Genomic DNA, 26888 nt, shown 5'->3' on the forward strand with positions numbered 1-26888 from the left:
TTTAGACGAACAGCTGGTAACAGGTTGTTGTTGTTGTCGTGGTCTTCAGTCCTGAGACTGGTTTGATGCAGCTCTCCATGCTACTCTATCCTGTGCAGGCTTCTTCATCTCCCAGTACCTACGGCAACCTACATCCTTTTGAATCTGCTTGGTGTATTCATCTCTTGGCCTCCCTCTGCGATTTTTACCTTCCACGCTGCCCTCCAATACTAAATTGGTGATCCCTTGATGCCTCAGAACATGTCCTACCAACCGATCCCTTCTTCTAGTCAAGTTGTACAACAAACTTCTCTTATCCCCAATCCTATTCAATACCTCTTCATTAGTTATGTGATCTACCCATCAAATCTTCAGAATTCTTCTGTAGCACCACATTTCGAAAGTTTCTATTCTCATCTTGTCCAAACTATTTATGGTCCATGTTTCACTTCCATACATGGCCACACTCCATACAAATACTTTCAGAAATGACTTCCTGACACTTAAATCTATATTCGGTGTTAACAAATTTTTCTTCTTCAGAAACGCTTTCCTTGCCATTGCCAGTCTACATTTTATATACTCTCTACTCCGACCATCATCATTTATTTTGCTCCCCAAATAGCAAAATTCCTTTACTACTTTAAGTGTCTCATTTCCTAATCTAATTCCCTCAGCAAAACCCGACTTAATTCGACTACATTACATTATCCTCGTTTTGTTTCTGTTGATGTTCATCTTATATCCTCCTTTCAAAACACTATCCATTCCGTTCAACTGCTCTTCCAAGTCCTTTGCTGTCTCTGACAGAATTACAATGTCATCGGCAAACCTCAAAGTTTTTATTACTTCTCCATGGATTTTAATACCTACTACGAATTTTTCTTTTGTTTCCTTCACTGCTTGCTCAATATAAAGATTGAATGACATCGGGGATAGGCTACAACCCTGTCTCTCTCCCTTCCCAAGCACTGCTTCCCTTTCATGTCCCTCGACTCTTATAACTGCCATCTGGTTTCTGTACAAATTGTAAATAGCCTGTCGCTCCCTGAATTTTAAACCTGCCACCTTCAGAATTTGAAAGAAAGTATTCCAGTCAAAGGTAACAGGAAGGTTTTTTAAATTAAAATACGGAACGTAGGTACGTTTGAACATTATATTTCGGTTGTTCCATTGTGATACATGTACCTTTATGAGCTTATCATTTCTGAGAACGCATGCTGTTACAGCGTGATTACCTGTAAATACCACATCAGTGCAATAAATGCTCAAAATGATGTCCGTCAACCTCAGTGCATTTGGCAATACGTGTAACGACATTCGCCCAACAGCGAGTAGTTCGCCTTGCATAATGTTCGCACATGAATTGACAATGCGCTGACGCATGTTGTCAGGCGTTGTCGATGCATCACGATAGCAAATATACTTCAACTTTTCCCACAGACAGAAATACGGGGACGTCAGATCCGGTGAACGTGCGGGTCATGGTATAGTGCTTCGACGACCAATCCACCTGTCATGAAATATGCTATTCAATACCGCTTCAACCACACGAGATCTATGTGCCGGACATCCATCATGTTGGAAGTACATGGCCATTTTGTCGTGCAGTGAAACATCTTGTAGTGACATTGATAGACCACTACGTACGAAATCAGCGTACATTGCACCATTTGGATTGACATCGATAAAATGGGGGCCAATTATCCTTCTTCCCATAATGCCGCACCTTACATTAACCCGCCAAGGTCGCTGATGTTCCACTTGTCGCAGCCATCGTGAATTTTCTCTTGCCCAATAGTGTATATTATGCCAGTTTACGTTACCGCTGTTGGTGAATGACACTTCGTCGCTAAATGGAACGCGTGCAAAAAATCTGTCATCGCCCTGTAATTTCTCTTGTCCCCAGTGGCAGAAGTGTACACGATGTTCAAATTCGTCGCCATGCAATTCCTGGCGCACAGAAGTATGGTACGGGTGCAATCGATGTTGATGTAGCATTCTCAACACCGACGTTTTCGAGATTTCCGATTCTCGCGCAATTTGTCTGCTACTGGTGTGCGGATTAGCCGCGACAGCAGCTAAAACACCTACATGGGCATCTCATTTTTTGCAGGTCGTGGTTGACGTTTCACTCGTGGCTGAACACTTCCTATTTCCTTAAACAACATAACTATCCGGTGAACGGTCCGGACACTTGGATGATGTCGTCCAGGATACCGAGCAGCTTACATAGCACACGCCCGTTGGGCATTTTGATCACTATAGCCATACATCAACACGATATCGACCTTTTCCGCAATTGGTAAACGGTCCATTTTAACACGGGTAATGTATCACGAAGCAAATACCGTCCGCACTGGTGGAATGTTGCTTGATACCACGTACTTATACGTTTGCGGCTATTACAGCGCCATCTATCACAAAGCGAAAAAAGTGGTCCAACTTAAAAATTCATATTTCTGTACGTTCTACACGAATACGTAATAAAAAATTAGGGTTCCTACTTTTAAAAAACGCAGTTGATATCCGTTTGACCTATGGCAGCTCCATCTAGTGGGCCAACCATAGCGCCACCTGGTTTCCCCCTTCGAGCTAGACAAGTTTCGTTCTTTGTAGTTTTTTTCGTTTGATGCTATTTCGTCAGATATTTGGCCCGGTCACTATCAACGGACAACCCTGTATATATAATGTTGCCTCTAGGATTCTTTTGTAATAAATTGAAACTTTTACTCCTCAAAAGAAAGTACAATTACAGCTGACGTTAGCACCATAAACACCACTGGCTGCATCTGCAGTGGTGGCGTGACCGAGAAGCGCAAACTGCTTACGAATGGCGTCGCACTGCATCCAACGACGACCGCGATTCTGCAATGCCCCGGGTGACCATCTTCGGCAGTTATGGCGGAAACCTGGGTGCAGGTACCATTCTTCTTATGTTTTGGAGGGGCACAGCGCTGTAACCACTGTCGTCAAGAAGTGGAATATTATCGCCTGATAATAATTACGTCTGGTAATAATTTACGCCTGGTAATAATTTAGGGAACTCTGACGTCACAGCGGTACTTCACGGATATTGTGTCTCCTCATGTGTTACCTCTCATGCGGCCTTTTCGACTGTGCTCGTCATACGAGGCATGTGCCTCTGAAAACGTTCTGTGCGATGTTGAGGTACTCCCGCGGAGAGGGAGGTCTCAGATTCGTTTCGGTAGAATGTGTGTCGGACCAGCTGGGGCATCGACTCCCTTCTAGAGCCAGTACCCAGAATGTCAAGGACCAGTTACAGCAGCTGTGGACCGGGTTACCTCAACAGTAGATGGTATCCTTCTTAACCAAATCAGCGCACGTATCCCAGCCTGAGCAGACGCAACGTATTCATGATCAGTGGGCCCATGTTGCCAATTTCTTTCTAACAATGAGACGATTCTGTAATCACTGAAATAATACCACATACCCCCGCAACAGGTGAGGTTTCATCTCTTTTCCTCATCCCTATCTGCAAGTTTTTTTGTCAGTAGGTGTATTTGGATAGTAACAATCTGTTGCTGGTCAAATCTGTGAATCTTAATCAATAAAAAAATCTCTTTTTTGTCCCAGAAAAAAGCAGCGATCGCTATTTTGACAGGTGCTGTAAATTTTACATTGTCTGACGCCAGACGAACAGCTTCCACTCGCTGATATGAGTCCCTTCTCATTTTTGGCATGGTGTGTTGAATTCAAGACCAATCCATGAGAACAGGTCAGAGTGCAAAGCTCTAGATCTTTAAAACAACGCAAAGAATGGCGAGGGTTTTCTCTGTTTGTTAAAAAAAAAAAAAGCTCAAATGTGTGTGAAATCTTATGGGACTTAACTGCTAAGGTCATCAGTCCCTAAGCTTACACGCTACTTAATCTAAATTATCCTAAGGACAAAGACACACACCCATGCCAGAGGAAGGACTCGAACCTCCTCCGGGACCAGCCGCACAGTCCACTACTGCAGCGCCTCAGACCGCTCGGCTTTTCCCGCGCGGCTCTTTTGTTTACATTCGGTTTTGGAAAAACACTTAGCAAAAGCATCATCAATCTCACACACAAGTTTTGACTAATACTCAACAAATGCAGTATCTGTTTTGTACAAAGAAATGCCATAGTTAATTCTACTTGCTACGCTTTCTTCAAATGTGACAGAGATGTAAATTATTTCATAAATCTGCGGCTCGTCCCGGCGGAGGTTCGAGTCCTCCCTCGGGCATGGGTGTGTGTGTGTGTGTGTGTGTGTGTCCTTAGGATAATTTAGGTAACGTAGTGTGTAAGCTTAGCTTCTGATGACCTTAGCAGTTAAGCCCCGTAAGATTTCACACACATTTGAACATTTTTTCATGAATCTGTGATCGTCGATCGTTCAATGTATGTTGTGTACTTTATTCAGCATTTCTGTCTGCGGTTGCCCTACTGGGGAGTCCTTCAGGTGGCTGTTATTCAAGAGATATACCATCGCGTTTGAATTCAGCTGTCTAATTCGTAAGTGAAAGAGTGATTACTTTCTGTCAATTTCTGTTGAGGATATGTTGGTCAGAACAAATCACAAACGACACGTTACTCAAGTTTAGTTTGTGTACCATGTTACCATGTTATATAGTCAAGTACTGGCGTGTAGTTAAAATACGTAACGACTTCAGAAGCTTAGTTATACATGTCGCAATACGCTAAGGCCATTCCGCAACTAGAGTGTCGCATTGCCAGAAGAGAGAACATATTCCGGATTTCTTGAAGCCATAGTTCTGTATCTGTACGATCAGGAAGTGCGTCACAGTGTGTTACTGAAATAGTGTAACAATAGGGAGTGTACTTCAGAGTTGAAGTACGCGGAACATACTATTCTTGTGAGCAAAATGTGTAAATCGCGCACAGATTTACAGTAAAGTTCTCTCGGTGTATGAACAGAATACAACAGTTTGACGAAGGTCGGGAAAGAAGGTAATCGAGAAAGACCAAAGAAGACAATGACCAGGCCCTTGAGGAACCGATTCGCAGCAATCGCTGGATGACTAACGAGGGCATTCCTCAGGAAACTCTTATCTCGATAGGAAATCCTCATTCCGTCGACCGAAATCGTCTGCAGTATAGGAAAATGAGGTCACGCTGGACTGTGCGATCACTATCAGTTGCAAAAGCCGTCTCTGTACTTTCTTGGGCGTTACTCCGTAGAAGACAATGACTTCTTAAGTCGCATCATTACGGGCGATGACACATGGTTCCACCATTTCACACCCGCAACAAAAAAGACTGTAGAATACAAGATAGATCTTCTCGCGCCGTGAAAGAAATGCAAAGTGGCTTCAGTGGTCGCGTAGGTTACGGGCACAGAAACTATGGCAAAGACTACAAGCATAATGCCGATTGGTACTGTGCAGAACTTATATCACTACGGAACGCCATAAAGAACAAAACCCGTACAAAATCAAGCAAATCCATTTTTCTCCTGCAGGACAATGCAACACTCCACAAGGTGCGCCAAGACAAACTTTACTTCAATATTTCCGATGGGAGGAGCGTTCGCTGCACAGTCCATACCTTGAAGAGTGAAATTTTCCTCTTGTAGTCAGGCTCAAAGAACTTTTGGGGAATGCGATTTTCCAATGATGATGATGACCTTCACACAGTGGTTTTCTAAGACCATCGTGACCAAGGAGCGTATTCTACCGTCGAGGAACAGAACAACTACTAGAAATTACCGATCGTTGTTTCCAGAGGCTCGGTGACTATGTTGAAAAGTAGTGCCATGTATCTGTGGTATTTTGAAGTGTGGCGCTACATTAAAAAAAGAGTTAACTGGTCTGTCATAATAATGTGGAGTTTGCTTTTTGAAGTCTGCTCGTGATGGTGTTGAAATAAGATTGAGTTTTAACGTCACTGTTGTGGCCGAGCGGTTCTAGGCGCTTCAGTTCGGAACCGCGCTGCTGCTACGGTCGCAGGTTCGAATCCTGCCTCGGGCATGGATGTCTGTGATGTCCTTAGGTTAGTTAGGTTTAAGTAATTCTAAATCTAGGGGACTGATGATCTCAGAAGTTAAGTCCCATAGTGCTTAAAGCCATCTGAACACTTTTTTAACTCTCACTTACACGAAGATGTCATTAGAGACGGAGCACTAGCTTGTACTGGGGGACGAAATCGGCGGTGTTCTTTTCAAAAGAACCATCCACGAAATTTGCATTAAATGGTTTATGGAAGCCACGAAGAACATAAATCTGGATGGACGGATGGCGTTTTGAACAACCGTCCTCTGGAAGCCAGTGCTCCGCTTGGCTCGGAGAAGTTTTCCCTTGTGTTACAAGGTGTTTCTGTGATTATGGTACAGACCTTTAGCTATGATTCTGAGGGGTAAATATGTCAGTCACATGCCGTGTGGCCAGGGCCGCCCGTCGGGTAGACCGTTCGCCTGGTACAAGTCTTCCGAGTTGACGCCACTTCGGTGACTTGCATGTCGATGGGGATGAAATGATGATGATAAGGACAACACAACCACCCTGAGCGGAGGAAATCTCCGACCCAGCCGGGAATCGAACCCCGGTCGTTAGGTATTGACTCGTGCTCCGGCTCCCGTTTGTGCCGTTGGCAGGTTGGAGTCGTGTATTCGGATTGTGACCTCTCGTTTTCTTAGTGTGTTCACTGGCGCCACTACGTTGCTCGCTTTGTCTGTCCGTGAGTGGCAGTAGCGGCGTTTATCGATAGCGAGTACTGTGGTACTATCTTGGGAGCGACCTCTAGTATTTCCGGGTCGTCCGGTGTCGGAGTTCGCTTATGACGGAGGAGCAGTGAGGTCCGCACAGCGCCAGTACTCAACCGGGACAGCTGGCGATACACGCACTGCCCGATGGAAGGATGTAGTCGCGAGAGTGCACGACCGCGTCGCAGTCCGGATTCAGTGAGTTTAAGTTGAATGGATCGCTATATTCGACTAGTGAAACCTTCACTGGTGTGCTTGAGTGTCCGTCCGTCGAAGTGACCTCATGGAATAAGCTGCCAGTCGACGATTCATACTGGGGCGTTTGCCTTGATCGAGAGCGACCGTTGGTTGGTCGTTCGGTCGGTCGTCTCAACTGACGACGTGTATTTGGACTTCCGACCTCTTCTGGGTTCTCTCTGTTGCTCCAAAGTGACTGGTTTTAATGTAGTTTGAGTTGTTTGTGGTATTGTTTTCGCGGATCCGTGTGTATCTAATGTTTGAATGAGCAGTTATTTTAACGCTGTCTGCGTACTGCATTGTTGGAGTGATTGCTTCTGCCTTTCGGTGTTTTAAAAGCCGGATTCAGCAGACGCAGTGCTGTCTGTCACGTCGCCCTCGCCTGAATTACTCCATCGTTGTACTGGTTATCAGACGTTAGGTGGATTTGGTAAGAGGGTTGCTCGGCGTTTAAACTGTCCCTAGTTTGGGTTGCCATCATGTTACGTGAGCGTAACGCTTGGCTGCCTGCCTCACCTTACTTACATTTGAGGGACTTTCCCATGGCGACCCTTGGAGCACTGTCTGTGGATCACTCCATTCTTATTTGGTCAGATTGTGTTAACTGTTTACAAAATATTTTTTTTTAAATTATTCCTATTGCGGCCTTCAGCCGACAAGTGATTTGAATCTCTTCTTGATAAGGCCTTCAGCCGTCAGCGTAGCTTGTGTTACAGTCAGTAATTTTATGATTGTTTTAAAGTATATTTTGATATTTTCAATGTGTAACTGTCTTCCTGATTTGTAATTCAGGGCTACAGCCTTAATGGTTCTGAAGTCTTGCTTGTGGCCTTCAGCCGACAAAGGATTGTATTCTTCCTTAATAAGGCCTTCACCCGTCAGTATAGCTTGTGTTAGAGTAAAAAAAATATTTTAATGATTATTTTAAAATTGATTTTAATATTTTCAAAGTGTACTTCTCTTCCTGACTTTAATTCAGGCCTTCAGCCGTTAATTGTTTGTGGTATTGCTTTTGGCCTTCAGCCGACACATAATTTTGAATTCCTTCTTAATTAAGGCCTTCAGCCGTCAGTGTAGCTTACGCTACAGTCAGTAATTTTATGATTGTTTAAAAATTGCTGCATGGCGAGCTGGAATCCCAAAAGCGTTCATGAGCAACACTTGCACGTTACAGGAAAAAGTCGTGCCAAAGTCATAAAACTTTGACTATGGAGCAATGGAAGAATGTCATTCGATCGGATGAAACTTATTTCACACTCTTTCCAACCTCTGACCGAGATTACGTGCCGAGGATGATAAATGGCGTCGATTCAGTGATGATTTGGGCAGCCGAATCGTGATATGGCCGACGGCTTGCCACAGTGATGACACCGGTTCCCGTCATATCACTGAAGTTAAGCGCTGCCGCCTTCGTTAGCACTTGGATGGGTGACCGTCCGCTCTGCCGAGCGCTATGGGCAAACAGGGTGCACTCAGCTCTTGTGAGGCAAATTGAGGAGCTACTTGATTGAGAAGTAGCGGCTCCGCTCACGAAAACTGATAACGGCCAGGAGAACGGTGTACTAAACACACGCCCCTCCACATCTGCATCCAGTGACGCTTATAGACTGAGGATGACACGGCGGTGGGGCAGTACCGTTAGCATTTTCCGAAACCTGTTCGGGCGGAGTATCGTTATACTCCGTGGTCCCCACGATTACGCTGCCAAGTATCAAGTGATCATTTTTACTGACCATCTCACGGTACGTTCCCCAATGGTTCTGTGTTCCAAGAGGACAGGGACCCCTTTCGCACAGCTCGAATCGTCCAGGACTGGTTTCTTGAGCAGGATCACCATATCTCAATATTATTGAAACTTTGTGATGTGCTTGGGAAAGCAGGGGGCATGATCGCTATCAGCCTCCCTCATCGTTATCTGAATTCGCCACCATTTTGCAGGAACAAGGGTATAAGATTCCCTTGAAAATCATACATGTCATATATTTGTCGGTGGCGAGACAACAAGGAGCTCTTTTAAATACCAGCTGGTCTTCTACACAGTATTATGGTTGGAAATGTGTAGTTTTTTTTTTGGCGTTTCCTTAGTTTTATCCAATCGCAGTATGTACATACTCACCTAGTCACACGCGATGGAGAAATTCTGTAGCACCGAAGTATGTGATTGGATTTTGAAGCTTACAGTTTGACAGCTACAGCGAAGTTGCATTTTTTCCGGTAACTTGATTAGCAAACATGTCACTCGCGTACCGACGTGGAAACGGAACGTGTGAGGAACCTGACTGCTTATAACAGGCCAGGTAGTCAAGTCTAAGACATTCGACGCAAGCCACGATTCCAAGATTGTTTCAGCGACAAAGGGAAACAGAGCAGGTGGCTTCATAAGACAATGATCGTGGAGAACAAAAAAGTTCGTAATCTTCCAAATAACAAGAAGCATTTTCTACTTGAGTTTATGAAGAGGCTTCAGTCATCACACGATCGATTGCACATGAAATTCTGTGTCGAAAGTAATGAACAGCAGCTACACCGTCAAAATTCACAGAATGTGCAAACTGTAACTCCTGCTTTCTACACACCTCGCATGGTGTTGAGCTCCATCCTCTCTCCTTTGCATTTATACTTTTCTCGGATGAAGCCTCCGTTTCTAGAAAAGGAGTACGAGAATCGCCACGCTACGCACGTGGAGAGATATCAACTATGATTTGTAGCGAACTTGCGGGAGGCCAGTTTAGTATCGCAGCTTATGAGTCTGGACAGCATATCAGGGACAAACCAGATACGAAAGTAACACCCTCTCGGCCTGAAAACTGAACCGTAAGTAACGTGACGCGACCGCGATAGTGACTCATAGAACTCCACACCGCTGCGCAGCAGCAGGCCTGTTGCAATTAAACCTATAGATCTGGTCACCACGCACCGTAAGATCAGCGGTATACCGTCTCCGCTTTCCTATGTACTCTTCTGGAGCCATCATTAAGACGTGTGTACTTATGACTCCCGATGATTTTTGCTATTCACGTCGCGATAGCCCATCACTCGCTATACGAGTTCTAATACTCAGAAGTCCAGATGCCAGACAGGCAGATCAGTACCAAACGCTGCATATCGACAGTTAACCAAAAGTCCGACATAGTTCGTACTATGTGTTGGCGTCCAGGAGAACGTGCTTACGGAATAAAAGCTAACACCTACGTAGGGAGCACAGGGAAAGAGTCTGCCAAGTAGAACCGACGTCTGGAAGTCCGTAGAGCGTTAATTTGTCGTAACAGGGGTCCCAGGTTCGAGACCTGGTCAGAGAAGCTTTTGTATCGTAGCATGTGTGAAATTGTAATATGAGACAAAGTGTTCGTGGCATGTAAAAGGGGCTGCTGGAGCCAATAGCAATGATTTATTGGCAGCACGGTTTAGGTTCGTTTATGTGGAAATAGCAAACCATGTAACGTAAAATTGTATTTCACAGAATAAACGTAAAGAGTCGGAATAAAAGAATAAAGAAACAATTGCATCACTTGTGGGGAAGTATTAATGTTGTTGTTGTTGTTGTTGTTGTGGTCTTCAGTCGTGAGACTGGTTTGATGCAGCTCTCCATGCTACCCTATCCTGTGCAAGCTTCTTCATCTCCCAGTACTTATTGCAACCTACATCCTTCTGAATCTGCTTAGTGTATTCATCTCATGGTCTCCCTCTACGATTTTTAACCTCCACGCTGCTTTCCAATGCTAAATTTGTGATCCCTTGATGCCTCAGAACATTTCCTACTAACCGGTTCCTTCTTTTTGTCAATGCTTCATCATTAGTTATATGATCTGCCCATCGAATCTTCAGCATTCTTCTGTAGCACCACATTTCGAAAGCTTCTATTCTCTTCTTGTCCAAACTATTTATCGTCCATGTTTCACTTCCATACATGGCTACACTCCGTTCAAATACTTTCAGAAACGACTTCCTGACACTTAAATCTATACTCGATGTTAACAAATTTCTCTTCTTCAGAAACGCTTTCCTTGCCATTGCCAGTCTACATTTTATATATTCTCTACATCGACCATCGTCAGTTATTTTGCTCCCCAAATAGCAAAACTCCTTTACTACTTTAAGTGTCTCATTTCCTAATCTAATTCCCTCTGCATCAAAGATTTAATTCGACTGCATTCCATTGTCCTCGTTTTGCTATTGTTGATGTTCATCTTATATCTTCCTTTCAAGACACTGTCCATTCCATTCAACTGCTCTTTCAAGTCCTTTGCTGTCTCTGATAGAATTACAATGTCATCAGCGAACCTCAAAGATTTTATTTCTTCTCCATGGATTTTAATACCTACTCCGAATTTTTCTTTTGTTTCCTTTACTGCTTGATCAATATACAGATTGAATAATATCGGGGAGAGGCTACAACCGTGGTTCAAATGGTTCAAATGGCTCTGAGCACTATGGGACTTAACATCTGAGGTCATCAGTCCCCTAGAACTTAGAACTACTTAAACCTAACTAACCTAAGGACATCACACACATCCATGCCCGAGCCAGGATTCGAACCTGCGACCGTAGCGGTCGCGTGGTTCCAGACTCAAGCGCCTAGAACCTCTCGGCCACATCTACAACCCTGTCTCATTCCCTTCCCAACCACTGCTTCCCTTCCATGCCCCTCGACTCTTATAACTGCCATCTGGTTTCTGTACAAATTGTGAATAGCGTTTCGCTCCATGTATTTTACCCCTGCCACCTTTAGAATTAGAAAGAGAGTATTCCAGTCAACATTGTCAAAAGCTTTCTCTAAGTTTACAAATGCTAGAAACGTAGGTTTGCCTTTCCTTGATCTTTCTTCTAAGATAAGTTGTAAGGTCAGAATTGCCTCACGTGTTCCAATATTTCTACGGAATCCGAACTGATCTTCCCCGAGGTCGGCTTCTACCAGTTTTTCCATTCGTCTGTAAAGAATTCGTGTTAGTATATTGCAACTGTGACTTATTAAACTGATAGTTTGATAATTTTCACATCTGTCAGCAGCTGCTTTCTTTTGGATTGGAATTATTATAATCTTCTTGAAGTCTGGAAGTATTAATAGCAATTATTATTACTACTGTTGTTTTTATTCTTACTGCTATTACTATGATTCTTGTCATTATTATTGTTGTTGGTATTGTTACTATTTTTATTATTAATACTTCGGCACATGTGGTGCACTTCCTTTTTTATTCTTCTGTTACGGTTGTTTACGTTTATTCTTTGAAACTGCAAAAGAACTCTGTAGGTTCGCTACTTAAAAAGAAAAAAAACGAAGCGAAAGCGGACTGTCAATAGAACATTACTGTGAACTCCGAACAGTCCTCTTACATGTTAGGATCATGTTGTCCCATACAACAATTTCACACGTACTACAGGCACTCATAGTAATGCTTGTACTCTGTTCCTTACGTCAGGTGTTACTAATTTCTTATCGCCTATGCACGTTCTCCTAAATGACAGCACGCAGCACAAACTACAGCGGAGTTATAATTGATACTCTGTCGATATACAACGATTGATACCGATCTGACTGCCTGACATCTGGAGGTTTGGGTGTAAGTGTCACTCCACCCGGCCTGCATCAACCAGGTTGACAGGTTAGACTTTTTTATCAGGGCACTGAATTATTAAAAAAGCCTGTGTATGTTTTCGCCTTATTTAACTACACCAGCGTAGGAAATTTTTCTCATTATGTCTCATATATGTCCCACACGATCTTCAAACAAGAATTTGGCAGCAGATTATTTAGCAGCAGTCAGATACCAACCTCTAACTCCAGAAAATCTATGTCGGATGATAATAGGAAGATTGGGTCGTCTTTTGCAGCCAGCTTATGCATCAGATCTGACCTCACTTTGTTTCTTCTTGTGGGGCCACGTACAAAGGCTTGTACACGAAACACCTGCCGATTCGGAAAAGGTTCTCCTTACCCTAGTACTTGCTGCCTGATGTTTTCGGTCTAAAATTTAACCATTATGTTTTCTACATCATTGCGAAAAGTTGTGTATCATCACACAAACTCATGCAATAGACTTCGTTCCTCTTTCAGTGAAGTTAACAAGTAACTTGTATTGACAAAAATGGTACCCCATTCTTTGGTTAACTCTACGGCATCTGTAACACGAAGGACAGAGCTTTATCAATGACATAATACCTTGTTAAAAGTTTTGTGAAGCTACACTGACCACTCTTGTCCATGCTGCCCTAGATTTGCCAACAACTAAAAACATTACAAAAAGCTGTTTGTTTGTTATCTAACACAGACCATCGATGATTTGAAATTTTCGCTAATCAAGTTTGAGTCATTCGTTTACGGACTGATGTTTTCAGTCTAAAATTTATGCATTATGCTTTCTACATCATTGTGAAAAGTTGTTTGTCACCACACAAACTCACGCAATAGACTTCGCTCCTCTTTCAGTGAAGTTAACAAGAAAATTTTTTTGACAAAAATGGTACCCCATTCTATGATTACTTTCTTGTCAGGAACGTGATACAGACAAACGGTTTACGCCGCGAGGTGGGCGACGCAACAGCAGTTGGGCGCACCCTGGTCACGGTTCTCATACAGCAGTCCCGAACACGTGCTGCAGATAGTGTGTCGCCGTAGAGGACATGTTAACATCGCCTGTTATGGCTCTCCCTTCGTCATGTCTCTACGGAGCGTACTTTGCAGAGTACAACACGTCTCTGCTAACACGGAAGGCGTGCTAGTCGGGGCATCCGTATTAGCACAACATCACATGTCAACTTACCTCTAATTTTCTGCTCACGAAGTTTTTTCAGAGCCACATGGTGTGACCTTACTTAAAGGTAAATACGACGTATAAATTGACACTGATTTCCAATTTGTATTCAGAAATCTCATTGGTGACGATGGTAAACTGAATCTACGTGTTATAATATAGATTCAATGAAAATTAAAAATATTTAGCTATTTTCGAAACAATATATGTCACTCCAGTAGGTATATGAAAACACGCTCGTATTCGAACGCAATGTTGTGTCAAAATTTCGAAGCTAAAGGTAAAGAACTTTCGAAGATATACGATAATGAACAAACTAATATTTACCTTTTTTTTGTATAGAGTCGCAAGTCGCGTTTATCTGCTGATGTCTGAAGTCTAAGCACCGGAAACACTTTAGGGATTTTGATTTGTATTTCATTAATACGTTGATTCATGTGTAAGTTTTGTGTATATAATGTGTTACCGCCACGCCACAGAAGTCTCCGACCGATGCTGTTGCGTGTCACTAGTTTACATATACAATTAACAGCCCACTGCAGCAGCTGTATTCCTCCATAATTTTTGTATCCGCTTCTGTTAGGAGGCCACAGCAGCAGCAACAACAACAATGGCGGAAGCAATAACAGATTTCCAAGCACCTCAAACTAATTTACAGATTGATGCACAAAAATACTGTATGACATATAGCCAAATGTCAACATACATACCGAAAAAATTACCTTTTAACCGAAAGTTTCCTCATCGTAAAGAGAAACAAGAGAAATACACTACTGGACATTAAAATTGCTACACCACGAAAATGACGTGCTACAGATGCGAAATTGAACCGACAGGAAGAAGATGCTGTGATATGCAAATGATTAGCTTTGCAGAACATTCACACAAGGTTAGCGCCGGTGGCGACACCTACAACGGGCTGACATGAGGAAAGTTTCCAACCCATTTCTCATATACAAACAGCAGTTGACCGGCGTTGCCTGGTGAAACGTTGTTGTGATGCCTCGTGTAACGAGGAGAAATGCGTACCATCACGTTTCCGACTTTGATCAAGGTCGGATTGTAGCGTATCGCGATTGCGGTTTATCGTATCGCGACAGTGCTGGTCGCGTTGGTCGAGATCCAATGACTGTTAGCAGAATATGGAATCGGTGGGTTCAGGAGAGTAATACGGAACGCCGTGCTGGATCCCAACGGCCTCGTATCACTAGCAGTCGAGATGACAGGCATCTTATCCGCATGGCTGTAACGGATCGTGCAGCCACGTCTCGATCCCTGAGTCAACAGATAGGGACGTTTGCAAGGCAACAACCATCTGCACCAACAGTTCGACGACGGTTGCAGCAGCATGGACTATCAGCTCGCAGACCATGGCTCCGGTTACTCTTCACGCTGCATCACAGACAGGAGCGCCTGCGATGGTGTACTAGCCGGCCAAGGTGGCCGAGCGGTTCTAGATGCTACAGTCTGGAACCGCGCGACCGCTACGGTCGCTGGTTCGAATCCTGCCTCGGGCATGGATGTGTGTGATGTCCTTAGGTTAGTTAGGTTTAAGTAGTTCTAAGTTCTAGAAGACTGATGACCTCAGAACTTAAGTCCCATAGTGCTCAGAGCCATTTGAACCATTTTTTGATGTTCTCAACGACGAATCTGGGTGCACGAATGGCAAAACGTCATTTTTTCGGATGAATCCAGGTTCTGTTTACAGCATCATGATGGTCGCATCCATGTTTGGCGACATCGTGGTGAACGCACATTGGAAGCGCGTATTCGTCATCGCCATACTGGCGTATCACTCGGCGTGATGGTATGGGGTGCCATTGGTTACATGTCTCGGTCACCTCTTGTTCGCATTGACGGCACTTTGAACAGTGGACGTTACATTTCAGATGTGTTACGACCCGTGGTTCTACCCTTCAACTGTGCGGCTGGTCCCGGCGGAGGTTCCGAGTCCTCCCTCGGATATGGGTGTGTGTGTTTGTCCTTAGGATAATTTAGGTTAAGTAGTGTGTAAGCTCAGGGACTGATGACCTTAGCAGTTAAGACCCATAAGGTTTCACACACATTTGAACATTTATTTCTACCCTTCATTCGATCCCTCCGAAACTCTACATTTCAGCAGGATAATGCACGACCGCATGTTGCAGGTCCTGTACGGACCTTTCTGGATACAGGAAATATTTGAGTGCTGCCCTGGCCAGCACATTCTCCAGATCTCTCACCAACTGAAAACATGTGGTCAATGGTGGCCGAGCAACTGGCTCGTCACAATACGTCAGTCACTACTCTTGACGAACTGTGGTATCGTGTTGAAGCTGCATGGGCAGCTGTACCTGTACACGCCATCCAAGCTGTGTTTGATTCAATTCCCAGGCGTATTAAGGCCATTATTACGGCCAGAGGCGGTTGTTCTGGGTACTGATATCTCAGAATCCATGCACCCAAATTGCGTGACAATGTAATCACGTGTCAGTTGTAGTATAATATATTTGTCCAACGAATACCCGTTTATCATCTGCATTTCTTCTTGGTGTAGTAGTTTTAATGGCCAGTAGTGTATGATATCTATTTGTTCAAAAACTTACATTTACGACATTTCTTCGCCGATTATTTTAAGTTTTGAGACAAGATTGCATTCAAATATGTGTGAAAGTATATATATACAGGGTGTTACAAAAGGGTACCGCCATACTTTCAGGAAACAGTACTCACACACAAATAAAGAAAATATGTGGACATGTGTCCGGAAACGCTTAATTTCCATGCTAGAGCTCATTTTAGTTTCAGTCAGTATGTACTGTACTTTCTCGATTCACCGCCAGTTGGCCCACTTGAAGGAAGGTAATGGTGACTTCGGTGCTTGTGTTTAAATGCGACTCATTGCTCTACAGTACTAGCATCAAGCACATCAGTACGTAGCATCAACAGGTTAGTGTTCATCACGAACGTGGTTTTGCAGTCAGTGCAATGTTTACTAATGCGGAGTTAGCAGATGCCCATTTGATGTATGGATTAGCACGGGGCAATAGCCGTGGCGCGGTACGTTTGTATCGAGACAGATTTCCAGATCGAAGGTGTCCCGACAGGAAGAGTTTCGAAGCAATTGATCGGCGTCTTAGGGAGCACGTAACATTCCAACCTATGACTCGCGACTGCGGAAGACCTAGAACGACGAGTACACCTGCAATGGACGAGGCAATTCTTCGCGCAGTTGACGATAACCCTAATGTCAGCGTCAGAGAAGTTGCTGCTGTACAAGGTAATGTTGACCACGTCACTGTATGGAGAGTGCTACGCGAGAACCAGATGTTTCCGTGCCATGTACAGCGTGTGCAGGCACTATCAGCAGCTGATTGGCCTCCTCGGATACACTTCTGCGAATGGTTCGTCCAAAAATGTATCAATCCTCATTTCAGTGCAAATGTTCTCTTTGCGGATGAGGCTTCATTCCAACGTGATCAAATTGTAAATTTTCACAATCAACATGTGTGGGCTGACGAGAATCGGCACGCAATTGTGCAATCACGTCATCAACACAGATTTTCTGTGAACGTTTGGGCAGGCATTGTTGGTGAAGTCTTGATTGGGCACCATGTTCTTCCACCTATGCTTAATGGAGAACGTTATCACGATTTCTTACGGGATACTCTACCTGTGGTGCTAGAACATGTGCCTTTACAAGTACGACACAACATGTGGTTCATGCGCGATTGAGCTCCTGCACATTTCAGTCGAAGTGTTCGTACGGTTCTCAACAACAGATTCGGTGACCGATGGATTGGTGGAGACTCTCCTGACCTCAACCCTCTTGACTTTCATTTATGGGGGCATTTGAAACCTCTTGTCTACGCAACTCCGGTACCAAATGTAGAGAATCTTCGTGCTCGTATTGTGGGCGGCTGTGACACAATACGCCATTCTCCAGGGCTGTATCAGCGCATCAGGGATTCCATGCGACGGAGGGTGGATGCATGTATCCTCGCTAACGGAGGACATTTTGAACATTTCCTGTAACAAAGTGTTTGAAGTCACGCTGGTGCGTTCTGTTGCTGTGTGTGTTTCCATTCCATGATTAATGTGATTTGAAGAGAACATGGAAAATAAGCGTTTCCGGACACATGTCCACATAACATATTTTCTTTCTTTGTGTGTGAGGAATGTTTCCTGAAAGTTTGGCCGTACCTTTTTGTAACACCCTGTATATATCCTGCATGTAGTTTGCTGGTCTCCCATCGCGCGATTCCCTAGGTGGCGGTTAGTGGAATGCTCAGATATATATGGTGGGTGCCGGGGAAATAAAATGCCCGGGGTGGACCAAAACTAAGAACTGCTACCTTGTAGTGTGATATTGGCATATAAAAGGCTAAAGGAAGAAAACCTTGAGTAAAAATTACCTGGTCCTCCAGGTTGGGGGTTGTTTATTGGGCCAGCTCCTCACTCACATAAAAGCCTAAAAATGCTAAAAAACTAATAATATGCCTCCGAAAATTTGGAACTTTGGTCGACGAACTGTCGATGAGAAAGGGAAAATGATGTTTGGATGCTGTAATGTGCAAGGTATTTCCACTAAAATAAATTTACTACCTGCAGAACTTGACACGTTCAACATGGATGTTGTCGTACTCTCTGAAACAAAGAAGGAAGGCCAAGGAGAAGAAGAACTGGATAATTATGTACATATGTGGAGTGGGGTATCAAAAACCGTAAGAGCCAAAGCAGGAGTCTCCATTATGATAAAGAAATCATGAAAAAAAAGAATCACAAATTGGAAATTCGTGAATCAACGTATTATAACTGTTGAAATGACACTATTTGCTAGGGAAGTTGTGATTATTGGCGTATATGCACCCACGAACGACACAAAAGATAAGGAGGAAGATACATTCTGGGCCACCCTCAGGGAGACTATTGTAAAAATCCCAAGAAGAAAGGAACTGATTATCATGTGAGACATGAATTGTAGAGTAGGGATTAGAGAATCCTGTAGAATAGTAGGAAAACGTGGGGAGGAAGAATATAACGACAATGGGGAACGATTGATTGCAATTTGTGAACAATTTGATCTAAAAGTTACAAACACATTTTTCAAACACAAGGAAATTCGTAAATATACTTGGCAACAGAACACTGAAGAAATTCGTTCTATAATAGATTATATTATCATTAGGCAAAGAAGTAGTTTCAAGGCAGTAGACGTCAGATCTTACAGAGGAGCCCAGTGTGGATCAGACCACTCTCAAGTAAAAATGACATCTTTTGGCCATGGAAGAATGCAAGGAATGATACAAGTAACATAAATAAAACGAAACAGACTGAGAAAGATGAAAATTTACCTTTTAATAGTGACAGTCTACGAGACGAAAGTATCAGAACACACTTTGCGGCCAGGATGGAAAAAAAAATGGTTGGATCATTTGAAGGAAGCACAGAGGAAATATATGACTATATAAAACTTCTGCGAAAATCATTGCAACAGAGGTGTTGGGTGAGAAAGGTAGCAACCACAACCGTGCAGCAGAGTGGTGGTCAGAGGAAATAGAGGCCCTCGTTAGAGAAAAACGAAATGCGTTCCTTCAGTGGTTGAATGATAAATCAAAAGAAACAAGATCAATACACAAGGAAAAGAGGAATGAAGTGATGGAAAAAATAAGGATAGCAAAAAATGAAGCATGGAAAGAATATGTGCCAAGGTTAATAGCAAATTAGAATTTGGGAGAGCAAAATAAGTTTCGTCAATATTAAAAGGGCTTCGACAGGATACAAAAAGCAAAACCAATCTCCAACTGATAACACAAAAGGAATGGGGAGAGTATTTCTAAAACATATGAAATAAGGACAGAGAAGAATATCAAGAAGAAGAAACAGTGGTAGAAAATGGACATGAAGATGATGAGATCCAGATTTTAGAAAGTGAAGTACATCAGGCGTTGAGAGAATGGTAAATCACTGGGACCAGGCAATATCAATCTGAAGTGTCTGAAATACAGTGGAGATAAAACTGTGAAACTGATAACACAGCTCTTCAACAAAATGATACACGGAGATTCAATACCCAACGAGACGAAGCTAGGTTACTTTAATACCGTATTTAAGAGAGGGGATCGCAAAATTTGTTCAAACTATCGAGGAATTTGTGTGACAAACACATTGATGAGAACTTTCGTGAAAGTAATTAAAAGCAAACTGGAATAAAAATTTTAGAACACACGGAGAACAACGTGGTTTCACTGCTGGGAGATTATGTGGATTTTCACATTACGACGGATTTTGGAGAAACATGGGGAAAAATCAAAAAATATAGGATTAATTTTTATAGATCTAGAAAAAGCGTATGATACTGTTCCAAGAAAATTACTTTGGACAGCACTACATAATGCAAACATATACCCTACCTTCTTTAAAATAATGCAACAGATGTATAAAGATAACATTTGTCAAGTGGAAGTTGGTAATAACTTTCACAGAAATTTAGGACAAGCAAAGGCCTTTCACAGGGCTGTCCCATGTCACAATCTTTATTTAAAACCTATATAGATATAAGACTTAGAACATGGTCTCGTAAATTTAATAGTATGGGATTATAAATAAGAGATGGAGTTTATTGTTTGCCGATGATCAAGTAATCATAGCGAAAGATGTGCAATCAACTAGCAGTAGCATACAAAACTTGGGGTTTGAAGATAAGGCCTTATTACCAAAAAAACAAAAAAAACAAAAACAGAATACTTGACTGATGATTCAGATGAGCTATACATTGAAGCAAAGAAAATCAAATAGATAAACAATTTGTATTATTTGGGATCCGTTTTAGAAATCGAGGGAAAATCAGAGTCAGAAATCAATAAAAGAATTAGTAGCGGATGGAAGATCATTGGGATGCTTAACTCAGTCTTATGGAGCAGGAATGTAATGAGCAGAACTAAAAAATTAATATGCAAATCCATATTAGAGAGTTTGGTTCTGTATTGAACGGACACCTGGACAATTAACCTGAAGCACATTAAAAAATACAAGCTCTAGAGATGGACTTCTGGAGAAGATCAGCAAGAATCTCCAGGAAAGAGAAGACAAGGAACACCGAAATAATAAGGAGAGTGGAAATAAAAGAAAGAATATATGACATAATGGATAGGAAGAAATTACAGTGGTACGGGCATGTACTTTTCTCTTTCTTCGATTTACTCTCAATCCATACTCTGTATACATTAGATTGTTCATTCTATTCAGCATATTATGTAATTCTTCTTCACTTTCACTCAGGATAGCAATGTCATCAGGGAATTGTGTCACTGATATCCTTTCACTTTGAATTTTTAATTCCACTCTTGGTCCTCTCTTTTATTTCCATCATTGCTTCTTCGATGTACAGACTGAACAGTAGGGGAGAAAGGCTACACACCTCTCTTACACCCTATTCAATCCGAGCGCTTCGTTCTTGGTCGTTCACTCTTATTATTCTCTCTTGGCTCCTGTACAAATTGTATGTTACGCGTCTCTCCCTACAGCTCACCACTATTTTTCTCAGAATGTCGAAAACCTTGCACCATTTTACATAGTCGAACTCATTACCTAAGTTGATAAATCCGATTAATAGGTCCGCAGCTTTTGGTCTCGTGGTAGCGTTCTCGCTTCTCGAACATGAGGTCGCGGGGTCGATTCCTGGCAGGGTCAGGGGTTTTCAATTGCATCGAGATGACGGGGTGTTTGTTTCGTCCTCATCGTTTCATCGTCATTAATGAAAGTGGCGAGAGTGTACTGAGCAAAGTTTGGGATTTGTATGTTTTAATTTTACTTTAGTCTTGCTTCCGTTATCAACCGCAACATCAGAATTGCCTCTCTGGTGCCTTTACTTTTTCTAAAGCCAAACTGATATTCATGTAGCATATTCTCAATTTTCTTTTCCATTCTTCTGTATATTGTTCTTGTCAGCAACTTGCATGCATGAGCTGTTAAGCTGTTTGTGCGATAATTCTCGCACTTGTCTTTGGAACTGTACGGATGACATTTTCCCGAAAGTCAGATGGTATGTCTCCAGACTCACACATTCTACACACCAACAGGAACAGTAGTTTTGTTGACACTTCTCCCAATTATTTTGGAAATTCCGATGGAATGTTATCTATCGTTCGCTTTCTGAGTCACTGAACCTTGTTTTTACTCTCCTGTATGTTGAGTCAGTCCTTCCGACAATCATTTCTTTTTCAATTTCTTCACAGTTTTCACGCAACCATTTTGTATTAGCTTCCCTGCACTTCTTACTTATTTATTTCCTCAATGACTTGTGTTTCAGTATTCCTGAATTTTCCTGAACGTTTTTGAACTTCCTTCTTTCATCGATCAACTGAAGTATTTCTTCTGTTATCCATGGATTCTTCGCAGTTACCTTCTTTGTACCTAAGTTTTTCTTTCCAACTTCTGTGATTGGCCTGTTTAGAGATATCGATTCCTCTTCAACTGTGCTACCTATTGAGCTATTCTTTATTTTTGTTCTATAGCCTTAGAGAACTTCAAGCGTGTCTCGTCATCCCTTATTACTTGTGTATCACACATTTCTGCTTATTGATTCTTCCTGACTATTCTCTTGAATTTTAGCCTAGTCTTCATCACTACTGTTTTGTGAACTGAATCTGTATCTGCTCGTGGGTACGTCTTACAATCCGTTATCTGAATTCGGAATCTCTGTGTGACCATGATGTAATCTAACTGAAATCTTCCCGTACTGCCAGGTCTTTTCCAAGTATACATTCTCCTCTTGTGATTCTTGAACAGAGTATTCCGTATTACTAGCTGAAATTTATTAGAGAACCCAATTAGTCTTTCTCCTCTCTCATTGCCGACCGTGGTGGCCGAGCAGTTCTAGGCGCTTGAGTCCGGAACCGCGCGACTGCTACGGTCGTAGGTTCAAATCCTGCCTCGGGCATGGATGATGTCCTTAGGTTAGTTAGGTTCAAGTAGTTCTAAGATCCAGGGGACTGATGACCTCAGATGTTGAGTCCCATAGTGCTCGGAGCCATTTGAACAATTTTTTTTCCTCTCTCATTACCTCTCACGAGCCCATATTCTTCGGCAACCATTTCTTCTACTCCTTCCTCTACAGCTGCATTCCAGTTTCCCATGATTATTAGATTTTCATGTACAGTATTACTCTTTCGATATTCTCAAATACATTCTCTATCTCATCATCTTCAGCTTGCGACGTCGGTATGTATATCTAAACTATCGTCATCGGTGTTGGTTTGCTGTCAATTCTGACAGGAACAGCCCTATTACTGAATTGTTCACTGTAACACAATCTTTGCCCTAACTTTCCATTCATAACGAATCCGACTCCCTTCATACAATCTTCTGCTGCTTTTTGATATTACACTATACTCATCTGACCAGAAATTCGTGTCTTCTTTCCGTTTCACTTCACTCACCCCTACTACATCTAGATTGTGCTTTTGTATTTCCCTTCTCAGATTTTCTAGTTTTGCTACCACATTCAAGCTTCTGACATTCCACGGCCCGACTCGTAGAACGTTATTTTTGTAGTGGTCATCTCCCCGTTGGCAGCCCCTCCCGTAGACACGAATTGGGGACTATTCCGGAGAGTTCGTCATGACACTTTTTGAATTACAGGCCATGTGTTTTGTGATACACTTCATATGTCTTTAATGCAGTAGTTTTCTTTGCCTTCTGCATCCTCATGCAGTTTATCATTGCTGATTCTTCCACCTTTAGGGGCAGTTTCCTACCGCAAAGGAAAGAAAGTACCCTGAACCTCTGTCCGCTCCTCCACCCCCTTTGACAAGGCCGTTGGCAGAACGGGGATTACTTCTTATGCCGGAAGTCTTCGGCCGCCAATGCTGATTATTAATCAAAATTTAAATGGTGGTGTGTTTCTAACCCGCTACCTAAATCGTTTACCTTACTAATCGACGACGCTATCCTTAGACCACTGGTGTATTCAACAAAAGTATTATCAACAACTACTCGCTCGATACCACTCGCGATGATAATATATCTTTGCATAAATCCCCTATGGTGCCTCGTTTTTGTCTTAGAGTGTATCATTCGAAGGCATATTTCTGAATTAATCGTAGACGTCCCTTGTTTACACCACAGCAGTGAGAAACATTCTGCAACTTGACGGGGAAGTTAATTTGGAGCAAAACACGTCATATGGGCATATGCCCTATTGTTGATGGGTTCCAGGATAGATCACATTTATTGTATACCGCCACTTATTTCTGTATTGTACAGTACATTATAAGATTTACACTTGCACAAATATACAATGGTTAGTAAACATTACAAGTGTTTTCCAAAGTAACGATTGAAAAATTGATACTATCAAGATATTCACCAGTACATATTATCATACCCACCACATTACAGCTGTTGTACAGTTAACAATAAAAGTTCAAATCTCCCATTGTCAGCTTAAACTTTTTGATCACATTGGAAGAACATGTTCTATTGCTTGCCTGCGTGCCTCTGCTCTCTCGTCAGTTATACGAGACAGCATCTCATCTCGTGATTTCAACTTTCGCTTCTACAATTCAGACGTTATTCAACCCCATAAACAAAAATCTAATGGCGTAAGGTCTGGCGATCTTGTTGGCATGTTGTGACCATTCCATTGTTTAGGATAAATTTTTCTTATGTCCATCACACGTCTGGTAGAATGTAGAGCGGCTCCATCCGGCTGGAGGTACAACGCAGACCGCATGGCCAAAGGAACATTCTCAAGGTGATGAACAAAATAATTTTGGAAAACATAAATTAATTATTTCCCGTCATTCGCTCATCTAACATCACTGGACCTATCCACATGTTAGCGATTTGTGAGGCATCGCCGTTTGTCCGCCCTCTTGCACTTGTATTCCTGCTTAAATAGTGATTTGCGAACGACTTGTCCTTGATCAAATTGTTTTTGCGCTTAACTACATGAGCGGTCAGTAGCAGCAATGCACTTTCATTCCTATGCTCGGGAAACCTATCATTACTTGACTATACAAGACTTCTGTATCTTGTTGCCTTTGACTCACGCAAACCTCAAAAACCTGAAGGAGGGACAGTCTTTGCATGGGGACAGGCGTGCTAAAGGCGATACAGAAATAGAGTTCGCTGATCCGGCAGCAGTAAACACGGTGCAGGAATACAAGTGCAAGAGGGCGGACAAACGGCGATGCCTCACATATCGCTAACATGTGGATAGGTCTAGATAGCCTAATTAGAGGCTCTCATAGGACAAAAGTGTTCCTCCGGTCACGTGGCCTCAGCGTCCTGATCACACAATACAGAACGGTAAGCTTCATATATATGTGGAGAGAAGAAACCTCTTGAGACCCTGATCTGCTACAGAGGGTCTGGGCGACCACTTGCTGAAAATAACGCTTCGTTCTGTTGCTGGGCAGTACTCCAAAACGCTGATATATTGGTAGAGCTGCGCCTGATAAAATTTCCATTTCAGCTTTGCATGAGAAGGACGTTCCGAAAATACATAAATTAATAAAAATCCCAGAATACTTGCCTTGCCGTGAGAATGTAGTTTTGGGCCTTTCCCAGGTGCAAAAGCGTGTTTGTCATTGGCTTTCTGCTATGTAAATTGCTGGGGGGGGGGGGGGGGGGGGACAGCAGGCTCGATTCCAGCCACCTCATCTGAGGGACAGTTAGGCGTATTCGGTGATTGGCCAAATAAGGGGCACCGAGAGGAGACACCGTGGCTTGAAGAGCAGTGCGGGAGGGGGGGGGGGGCGGGGGTGGTTCTGGATGGAGACTGATGGACACTTCGCAATGGATGCTACTCTCAGGACCGCAGTGACTTTGGTAAACAGATTTGGACTTCGGCCTTATGCCAAATCGCTGTAGTTCAATTTAGCAGATCATGGGATTTTCTTACGATCGCATCTGAGACGAAGAGTGCATCATGGGACTGCAGCCTCAACAGCCTGCTCTATGCCAGCCAGCATTAACGCTCGCTGCAACCACGGTAAGCCTGTACTGAAATGCAATCGATCGACGATAGGAATTTCAACTGTTTGAGGAGATAGGGCTTATTACTATATCTTATCTTCCGCAGTCTCTTCCTGCAACATACGCTTCACGCACCTTTTTTCTGTCATGTTAAACTTGGGGGGGGGGGGGGGGGGGAGGATTTTAACTAAGCACCACTCATGTATCACCTTTTAAATGATAAATAATTTCTTTGAGATCATGCTGACATGATTATTTTCTTCTCGTATTCAGTTCACGTTCTTGCTTTTTTCAAATATTTTGAAGAAACCATGTTTTCTAATTAAAGTGCTAGTTCTGACAGTAATCGAACATTAACTCATCCAGTATTGTCCAGCAATACTCTGGAGGCAGCCCTAGACAATATTTCAGAATAATTTGCTCTTTGGTTCGTGTAATAAGGACAATGTCTGAAAGATATACTTGTATCTATAATTCATGGATGCTATTAGCGGACGAACTCTGTGATTCAAGTATTTATCTCACCGTTATAATTAAATTGCCAACGCCCTCCAACCATAAACACGTAAGTGAGGCTCCCTGATGAAATCCCTTTGTTTCTATGTTTTAAATGGCTCTGAGCACTACGCGACTTAACTTCTGAGGTCATCAGTCGCCTAGAACTTAGAACTAAATAAACCTAACTAACCTAAGGACATCACACACATTCATGGCCGAAGCAGGATTCGAACCTGCGACCGTCTATGTTTTAAGTTCCACGATTTTTTCCGCCATGTTACCATTTAAGTCTCCGATTTTATCGCCTGTTTTTATTATTTATCATCTTCCCCTTATGAAAATAAATTCTGTAGGCTGACGAGAGGCATACTAAGCTGCTGCCAGCCCGCCCCCTTCGGGGGGAATCGAAACTCAATAAAGAAAAAAAATGGCGTCTATTGCAGGAACTAGCGTTACGTCCCCAATATTTTTTGCTAGTATGGGAAATGTGCCACTTGAACAGGGTATTGTTGAACATCTGCGCCTCAATTTGCAGGCGCGAGTGGAGATCGCAGCAAGCACGTTTCGACCCACCGCAATAAAGGCCGCAGGCAGCGAGAAACCCGCTGAAGGACTGAAGTGGTAGCGGCGGCTGTGGCGGTCACGGCCGAGGCGGTGCGGCCCGGCAAACCCTGCGAGTTCGCTTCGTCGCGACGCAGCGCGGTGCAGCGCCGTAATTTTCAATCACGCCATCGCCCTATTCGGAGGGAATG

Source organism: Schistocerca serialis, chromosome 6 (assembly GCF_023864345.2).
Source record: "Schistocerca serialis cubense isolate TAMUIC-IGC-003099 chromosome 6, iqSchSeri2.2, whole genome shotgun sequence".
NCBI classification, from domain to species: Eukaryota; Metazoa; Arthropoda; class Insecta; order Orthoptera; family Acrididae; genus Schistocerca; species Schistocerca serialis.